Source organism: Hyaena hyaena, unplaced genomic scaffold, assembly GCF_003009895.1.
Source record: "Hyaena hyaena isolate Hyena2069 unplaced genomic scaffold, ASM300989v1 scaffold_1690, whole genome shotgun sequence".
NCBI classification, from domain to species: domain Eukaryota; kingdom Metazoa; phylum Chordata; class Mammalia; order Carnivora; family Hyaenidae; genus Hyaena; species Hyaena hyaena.
Genome location: NW_024082324.1, coordinates 76913 through 86332, shown reverse-complemented (window position 1 = coordinate 86332; position 9420 = coordinate 76913). Strand labels below are relative to the sequence as shown.

The following is a 9420-nucleotide window of genomic DNA, read 5'->3' as shown; positions in this document are numbered from 1 at the left end:
CACAGAGCCGTGCTCGGGACTGCCGTGGGCCCCTCGACTTCCGGCGTGGCCACCGCGGGAGAAGGCGCAGGGACATCTGCCAGAGGTCACCCCTCTGCCGCCGCCCACCGTCTGCCCTCCATGCGCACGCGCTGTGTGAGGGCCGCAGGCCAGAGTGGATCCAGGCTGCTCCTCTGCCTCCCCCGGCGGGTCCTGAAGCGGGTCCTACAGCCCGGCTGCGTCCGCGCCTTCGCGAGAGTCGGAGCCGGGACTCGGGGAGCTGGGAATGAAAATGAAGCGTCGCAAAGATTTCTTTATAACTTTTCTCAATATTCTGCTGATTGCTAGCTCAGTAGCAGATGTGGTCTGCTTAATGATGCATAGACAGGAAGCAGCCCCTGATCCCTAAATGAACTTGTCTCTAAATATATACAGGGGAAGCTATATAAGCTCCAGGGGCCCCTCTGCTGTCCCCGCCATCCCACCCGGGGAGTGCAGGGGGAGTGGCCCCGAGGAGAGCTGGCTGGGCCCGATGGGGGCCAGGGCCCCCCCCACTCCTCCGTGTGACCAGCGGCCGACTTCCTGTCCATACCCACAGAGGGATCTGACGGGTTTCCTGGAAAGGAGCTTCCGCAGCAATAGCAGCAACACCCTGACCCAGCCGGTCCTCTCTGATGAGTCGTTGCCCGTTAGGGGTGCCACAAGGACACCCTCGCGTTGGCTCTGCTGCCTCACGTCAGCCTCTGCAAGATACACCCCTGTGGCAAGACCCAGCCGGGCAGCAAACCCGAATTCCTGAGGCGCCTGGGGCTCAGTCTGGTGAGCCTCCGACTTCGGCCTCAGGACGTGATCGTGGGGTTCCTCCTCCCAAACGTGTTTAGACACAGGAGAGGGGCGCCTGGGGGGCTCAGGCGGTTGCGTGTAGACTTGGGCTCAGGTCATGATCTCACCGTTCCTGAGTTCTAGCCACCCCCCCCCCCGCCCCCCGTGTCGGGCTCTGTGCTGACAGCTCGGAGCCTGGAGCCTGCTCCGAAGTCTGTGTCTCCCTCTCTCTCTGCCCGTCCCCTGTTCGTGCACTTTCTCTCTCTCTCTCTCAAAAATGAACATTAAGAATTTTTAATCTAAAAAAAAAAAAACCTTGATTTTTGAACAGGGGAGTTACACGAGCATTGGCCTGGTTTTTCTTCACTGTGTGGAGGAGGAGCCGGTGGGGACAGACGTGAACTCCAAGTGCAGGTATGTGGCTGAGTCAGACTCCTGGGCTACGGAAACAAGGACGCCCCGCCCCCCCCCCCCCGCAGGCCAGAGAGGAAGCAGGGACACAGAGGCTCAGAGACACAGGAGTCCCTCGGAGCTGGCAGAGGAGGGGGGGGGAGTGGGGAACCTGGGGGCAGATGAGGAAAGGAACTGAGCTGTGTCCGGTGGAAGGCGCAAGCCTGGTCCCCGCTGACGGACCAGGCTGAGCGGGTGGGCAAGAGCGCGGGTTCCGATTCCAGACGCAAGTCCCAGAGATCCCGAGAGGCCCAGCCACGGCCCGGCCAGTGCACTCCAACCCGGTGTGCAGCCCAGACGGCCCGCTGCTCTTGAAGGAAACCCAAAGAAGCGCAGAGAAGTGAGCGAAATTCCCCTCCACCCACCCCGGCGCCCAAGGAGAGCTTATGCATATGCATCGTGGGCCCGCTCAGAAGGCTTTTCGATTAGCCGCGTGGAGAAGCCGTGGCCGGGCTGGGGAATCTATATTTCACCTTACGCTGCACACAGCTGGGTTCAGACTGGCATCCGTGCTAATATGCAAAAAAGGACGTATCTGTATTCATCAGGACTGCCTCTGAGAAGCCGGGAGGAGTAGGCTCCTTCTCAGGTTCCCAGGCCCCTGAGCAAACAAAGAGAGGTGGGGGGGGCACCCCAGGGGGTCAGGCTGGCCTGCAAGAGCCCGGTGGGAAAGAGGAGGCCATTGCTCGGAGGAGAGACCAAGCCTTCAGCAAATCACGGTTTTCGGAGGAAAAACACTCACGATCGACAAGGAGACTTGGAATCCAAAGGAGCTTGGAGCCGGACTCTCCCTCCAAGAACCCCAGTCACATGGACTCATTTTATGGATGGAAAAACTGAGACACAGAGAAGAGAAATACTTTTCTGAGAGGCACAGGGTCGTTGTTATTGATTTATTTACTTTTGGTATATATGCAAATACGTTTGCAGTTACCCTAACTTTTGTGCATGCAGATAAAGAAAGATCCAGGAGATCCCTAGGTCAGCCGGGTCAAAGCCAGGCTTGTTCTGCTACGTACTGGATTGAGGGGGGGGAAATACGAAGCCCAGCACATGATCCTTGCCTTCAAGATGCATACACACTGTTCGAGAATAAAAAAGACAGGCTCCTGTTCAGAACACAAAGCTAACTGGAAAGAGGACTTAAAATCTGGAACAGTGTGAATGTTCACGGGAGAAGTGAATTAATGCGGACTCCCGCCAGGTTTCCGGGATCCCCGAGAAGGATCCGTCTAGGCCGCATCATCTCTGGGCCCAGGGGGACTAGCAGTCGCCCCCCCCCCATCCCACTCCAGCCTCTACCGTCGTTCCATTTCCCTCTGAGCCCTGCTCTGGCTCCTCACCCCCAAATCCACTTCGTCGGGCTTTCTGGAAGAAGTAAGTACGCGGAAAGCTCACGGAAGGATGCAGAGAAAAGACGAAACTCCCATGGTTCACAGCGCTTGTCTCTGTCTTAAAAAGGCAACTGAGGCCCGAAAGGCCCGCTCCTCTCCTCCCTGCACGCAAGGGGCTAACCGATCAGCAAAGCAGCCGTCTGTCCTGGGTACGTGCAGCTATGAGCAAGACACCTCTCATCTGAATTAGTTTCCTCATCCGTAACATGCAGGAAACAGCGTCTATTTCACGGGCCCTGCGTTCTGCGTGAGGAGCCCAGGACCTGGCAGACTGAAGCTAGCTGAAGGTATTGGCATCTAGGGTAATCTGCGGTGAACTGCGGAAACAGGTGGGTCAGGGGCGGGTGTAAGCCATGACTGCCGGGTGAGAGGCCCACATTGTCAACAGAGCCCCTTGGCATGTGGGCCATGCGACTTTCCTTCCCAGAGTTTAGACGGCTTTTCTGCTCATGGCTCTGCTCAGATTCGGGGCTGATCCAGAGGGAGAGAGCATCTGCCAGTCTGGTGCACAGGCTTCTACCTGTAGCCAAGACGGTCTGCCCTCCCTCCCGAGTCTGCCCTATGCCCTTTTCCGCCAGCCCCACTTGGGACGATGGCACAAATGACTCTCAAGTCAGCCTGTGCTCCCGGGGAGGACAAACCGCTAAGGCTGACTGTGAATCTTGGCTCTCTCTTGAACACTCTTAGCATCTAGGGCAGCGATATCACATTCGTTTAAAAAAAAAATTCTATATTTATTTATCTTTGAGAGACAGAGGGCATAAGCAGGGGAGGGGCAGAGAGAGGAGGAGACGCAAAATCTGAAGCAGGCTCCAGGCTCTGAACTGTCAGCCGACGCAGGGCTTGAACTCGTGAACCCTGAGATCATGAACTGAGCCGAAGTCAGACACTCAACCGACCGAGCCACCCAGGCACCCGATATCATATTCATTTTGTATAAAAATGAATCACAGGCCCAGAACGGTTTTTTACCGTCACATAAATTACAGCTTAATTCCCTTTACCGCACCGGGAGAGTTCTGGTGCTGCGTCTGCCTCGGCCATGCTCGTAAACCTGTTTAGCCCGTCCCTTCGTTCCCAAAACCCTGCCACAGCCAGCGAGGGGATGAACCAGAAGACTCTGGGTAACCAGCAGTTAGTCCTGATCCAAGGAAAGGGTTCTGATGGTGACCCCTGTGACCTACGAGGACCTTCTAGTTACCAACCAACCACATGCCTGTCAGCCGGGCTCCCTGTCACGGTTTATTCACTAAATGACGATAAGAGTTGTCACGTCAGGTCTCTTCCCAGTCTGGTGGGACAGACCACAGGCAGAAACAGCTCCTGCAGGAGGGGCCCCCTTGGCCTTCAGGGCCCTCTCTTCGGAGTCTGTCTGCTCGGGACTGGTCGGAGGGTTTGATTTCTGAATCTTGCTCGCCCTTGAACGAGACACTGAATTTCCCCCAACGCTCAGGTTCCAGCAACAACACTACCCTCCCAGGAGTGTTTTGAGAACTGAATGAAATCTGCATTGCCCTGAACACTCCGTAGCGACGGGCTCCAGCGTCTAGAAGGTGTGGGACCTCGGACAAATATTTAACTGCCCCGTGCCTCAATTTTATCGTCGATCAAATGGGAACTACGATATTCTCTGCTTACAGGATTCAGTGAGATCATGCATGTAAGGCACTGGGCAGCGCCCTGACACGGCAAGCCTTCATAGATGCCAGCTGGTGTCCCCCCAGAACATCGGGAGCCCCTCAGGCCAGGAAGTGATCAGCCCCTCATTCCCAGATCTTACACCGACAAGCATCTACCACACATCATGGGCCGCGGCTACAGATATGCATCAGGACAGGGCCCAGCTTTGAAAGAGGGGGTGCAAGAGAGACTTAGCTAGAGTGCTCTGGAGGTGGGGATGCGTCTACACCAGCCTGAGGAGATGCTATCCCAGCTATGGTCTACAGGGTGAGTGGCAGCCTCCAGGCACAACAGGAGATGGCCAGTAAGCACTTGGACAACAGTCTCTGCGGAAGACATCCGAGGCGGTGCTCTCCGTCTCCCTCCTCTGACCCGCCCAGAACTCTCGCAGGGCGCCTAGGGCTCCGAAGCGCTCTGCAGGGCAAGGAGCCAGCCTGCCGCACATGGTTGGTGCCCGCCCCCATCTGTTTCCCTCACATCCAAGGGATAAGGGAGCCCAGGTCGCTGCCGGCTTGTTTGGGTGGGGGGTGGGGAGCCAGGGGAGGCGCGTACCTGGGCGGGGGGAGGGAGGGGGGAGGGGGAGGGCCAGCAGGTGCAAGGCCTTGCCTCCGGCCACACTCTCATCACCTTTCTGGCAACGGTGCCCAGCGCTGTCCTCACTTCTCCCCTTCCCGCGGGCCCTGCCCCAGCCCCCCACGGCTACACCCCCTCAAAAGCTCCTCTCCAGGCTGAGGTGTTCATTGTTCACTGCTGTTCCCTCCGCTTCAGCCTCCAGTGAAGGCTGTAATTAGAACCAGAAGACAGACAGGTGGCATCAAGGGGATGTTAGGTTGCTTTTCCAGGGTCTTCCATTCCGGTCGCAAGGTGCCAAACGCCTTGGGACTGGGGTGGCCTTTGGTCAGACTGTGACGCCCCCCCACCAGGGGTGAGTGCAGGCATCTCTCCTGTGCCTCCCCTCCCCCAGACTCGGGGGCGCTGAGAGGAATCCAGCCTCGATCTCTTGGACTACGGAGTGGGTGGCTGGTGGGCACTGGAGGGCAGGAGCGGAGCGGAGTCCGGGCTGCGAGCGGGCTGCGGGCCCGTGGCTGGGAGGTGGTGGTGAGGGCGAGGGGCGCCTGCGATGATCTGTGAACACAGAAAGAGCGGTTTCTAGCCTTAATTAAATAAACGCTCATCCGTATTCAGCCGCGCAAAGCTGAGCCCCCACAGTGATGGATGTCAAGGACTGGAAGGCTTTCCAGGGGCGGGCTCCACAGAGACACAGGCCCCCACCTGAAAGGGCACATCATGGCCCCCACGCACAAGCTGGAAAGGAAAGGGCACATTGCTCCCAGCCCCGCTGGCTTCAGTGACAAACTGCTCCTTCTTGCTCTGCAAGCCAGATGAACTTGTGCTTCAGGGGCCCGGGGCCCACAGCACTAGCACAGTCCCGGGGTCACAGCCAAGGGGGGAGGGGCAGTCACGCCTGCACGTGTCGTGGCTCCACATGGAGCCCCGCGCCCCAGCTCCCTGAACGGACCGGGGTCTTCATCTGCCTTCATGGGGCCGTTGGGGGATCGAGTGAGGCGGGGCCCACGCAGCACTCGGTGCAGGCCCGGCACTCCGGAGACCGGGGTCATCCTGTGCGACAGCGCCGGGGGATCGGTCCCCAGACACCCATCAGGGAGAACCCGGCAGTCCCGAGTGGTCAAGGAGCACGGCTGAGCCGGGAGCAAGCTCCAGGGCTTGAAACCACATCTGTGACGAAATGCAGAGCGAGAGGGCGGGCTAGACGGCGGCAGCGTCCCCCGCGCCCCGGGCCCCCACTGACTGTAGGCACAAGGTCGGGAGCGGTGCGGAGGCAGGATCAGGTACGAGCCCCGGAACTGAATGCTGCCTGCCACCTGTGAATGTGCTTGGGCTCCTTTTCCTCGCCCTGTTAGGTCGTCTCTCCTGCTGAGAGCGTGGGCCGGGCCTGGGTCGTGTTGGAACGGTCCCGGACGCTCGAGACCCTCCACAGTAGGGCTCTGCTGGGGAACCCGTCACGGCCACCGCGCACGCTGGCGCCCTGGTCCCCGTCTGAACCCCGGGCCTTCTGCTTCACCCAGACCACCGGTCACAGGCGCCTCCCCCAGGCCACCAGGAAGCAGTGTCTCCCTCGACACTTCCGGGCCTCTGTGGTCATTCGCACGGAGATGCACCCGGCCGTCTGTCTCTCCCCCAACCCCAGCCCCCGTTCACTGAGCCCCCCAAACCCGGACACCTTCCTGCTCCTCTCCAGCTCCAGGAGAATGCTGTCCCTGCCACTCTGCACCTGGCTGATGCCTTCGTGGGACGCTCCCGTGCCTGTGGCAGCACCAGGGTATTTCCCTCCAGAGCCTTGCAGGGATGCGCCCTTCATTTGTTCTGTCTGCATCCATGCTCCCTGTGGACCGCAGGCTGTCAGGAAAAGTGCTCCCACCGACAGGTCACCACGCACACGCAGCGCCTCTCCAGAATCGCCGGACAAACAAACCGGGGTCTCAACACAGAAAGGGCCTTGGCTTTGGAACCCAACAGGTTTGACCTAGGATGGGCTCCATGGCTCCTTAGCTACCACGAGTTGCCACGGCAGCTAAGTGTGATGTCACCCGGAGCCCCAAAGCGTCTAGCACTGTGGACACTCAGGGAGTCCCAGTGGAGCCCCCGCTGGCCCGATTCCCTCCCTGTAACAGCACCCAGCACCCGGGGGGCCGGCTCCCCAGAAGCAGAACCACACCCGCCAGGGTTACATTACCAGGTGACAGAGATAAAGCAGGGAGGGGGCTGTGACGGAAGGGCCGCTGAGTCAAGATGACTTTCTGAGTGTATGTGGGTTTTCCAACCATCTGATAGGGGTATTCATCTCAGCATGAAGCCTGTCTCCAGGGGGAGCCGCCAGGATCCAGTCCTCTCCTGAGGAATTCCGGAGTCCCGCACCCCTGAGCAGCCTGTCCTCGCCCCAACCCCCCCCCCCCGCCCCCCGTGTCCAGACACTACCACGTTTCTCCAGTGCTTCGGGCCACACTCCGGAGGGTGGCTCCTCAGAATGCATTCGGGAGATATTCCTGGGTTCTTCACTCAGCCTGCTCAACAGCCAGGACAGTGCGGGGGGGAGATGCCTAGAACACAGAACTGATTACCGAGTATGACCTCGACTATATTAAAAAAAAAAAAGTGTATAAAAACATAAGAGATTTAAAACACTAACTCGGAGGTAGGATTATGGATGATTTTTATTTTCTTCTTTATACTTTCTTTTGAACTTATTTGAAAAAATTGTTTTAATGTTTATTTATTTTTGAGAGAGAAGACAGAGTTCAAGCAGGGGAGGGGTAGAGAGAGAGGGAGACACAGAATCTGAAGCAGGCTCCAGGCTCTGAGCTGTCAGCGCAGAGCCCGATGCGGGGCTCGATCTTGTAAACTGAGAGATAGTGACCTGAACCAAAGTCGGACGCTCGACCGACCGAGCCACCCAGGCACTCCTATACTTTCTTTTACTTTTGAACTATTACAATGAATATATGTTCCTATTATGATTGGGGGGGGAGGGGAAAGGACATTAATAAACTCTAGATCAGGCATCTAATTTGCCTAAAATCCAGTTCACCTAATAATGAACTTTCTAAATTACACATTCACCCATGATCCACTCTGAAAACAATGTTTACCACAGTCGTGGCATTATTTATATACAACGTACTTGGCACAAAACATTCATTTTTAGATACCGATTCCTATTTTTGCTTCCTTTCTTTAAAAAAAAAATTACCAAGGGGACCTGGGTGGCTCAGTTGGTTGAGCATCCGACTTTGGCTCAGGTCATGATCTCACGGTTCATGGCTTCGAGCCCCGCGTCGGGCTCTGTGCTGACAGCTCAGAGCCTGGAGCCTGCTTCAGAGTCTGTGTCTCCCTCTCTTTCTGACCCTCCCCTGCTCATACGGTCTCTCTCTCTCTCTCAGAAATAAAAACATTTAAAATTTTTTTTAAATTATCATTTTTATCTCATTCTTCTAAGGGTACTTCTGCCTTAATTTTGTGTTTTCAGTAAGATTTTTTTCAAACAAATACCTTCAGATAAGATACAGTAGTTGGAGCACCTCTGAGCAATCTGTAAGGAAGTGCTGACATTCCTACTTGCTCTACTGATGAGTTTAAAATGTTTAACCTTTCCTAGGTATTCTTGTCTTAACTGGCTTAAAAAGAAAAATATTTAGGGGCTCCTGGGTGGCTCAGTCGGTTAAGCATCCAACTTCAGCTCAGGTCTTGATCTCACGGTTTGTGGGTTCGAGCCCCACGTCGGGCTCTGTGCTGACAGCTCAGAGCCTGGAGCCTGCCTGGATTCTGTGTCTCCCTCTCTCTCTACCCCTCCTTGTGCTGTCTCTGTCTCTCAAAAAATGAATACATGTTAAAAAACTTAATAAAAATAATTAAAAAATATTTATATGAAAGTATCCTACTGATATGAAAAGTTAACATATTTTAAAATTCAAATTTTAGGCAAACCGATTGTTAAGTGGACTGGGTGTGAATGGGTCCATTCACCCAAACCAGCCAGAGCCCAGGCCTTCCCAGCAGGACGAAACACGCATGCGCTTCCTGTAGCCTCGCTGAAGCCCAGGGCATCCAAAGCGCACAAAGGCCGCTCAGCTGTTCTGAAACTTGAAGCCTATAGAAAAAAGAGCAAATAACTCTGGCCTTTCCAGTGCCGATGTCCAAAGAGAAATACTAAAAAAAAAAAAAGGGGGGGGCAACATTGTAGAGGGGGAAACACAAGGTAACATTTCAGAATTAGGTTTTGGAGTAAAGCATGTTCAAGTTCTAGGTCATGCCCTGTGTGATCACGGGCAAGGCGTTTCACAAACCAGCCCGTTTTACTCCTCTGTGAATGGCAACACCCTTCACCCTGTGGGCACCAACCTCGTGCTTTGTTGTAACCGTTAGGTTTACAGCACAACCCCAGCTCTGCCAGGAATCTTCCCGGCTCCCTTCAGTGTTGAAGCCCTCAGCAGAGGCAGACGGGGGGACCCCTCGCTGCCCCCACCCCCTAGAAGCTGTGCACTGCACGGTCTGGGAGCTAAGGCAGTGGAACTTTTCT

At 56.0% G+C, this 9420-nt stretch overlaps 1 long non-coding RNA gene across 2 annotated transcripts; it reads left to right on the top strand.

Annotated features, from left to right (window-relative positions):
* The first annotated feature begins 506 nt into the window (after positions 1-506).
* LOC120226428 lies at positions 507-9186 on the top strand. Of its 2 annotated transcripts, XR_005527016.1 has the most exons (3): positions 507-798; positions 1133-1215; positions 8823-9186. It is a non-coding gene; the product is annotated as an uncharacterized LOC120226428 (long non-coding RNA). The 2 variants fall into 2 exon arrangements; XR_005527017.1 differs by lacking the exons at positions 507-798; positions 1133-1215 and adding an exon at positions 6918-7083.
* The last annotated feature ends 234 nt before the right edge of the window (positions 9187-9420 follow it).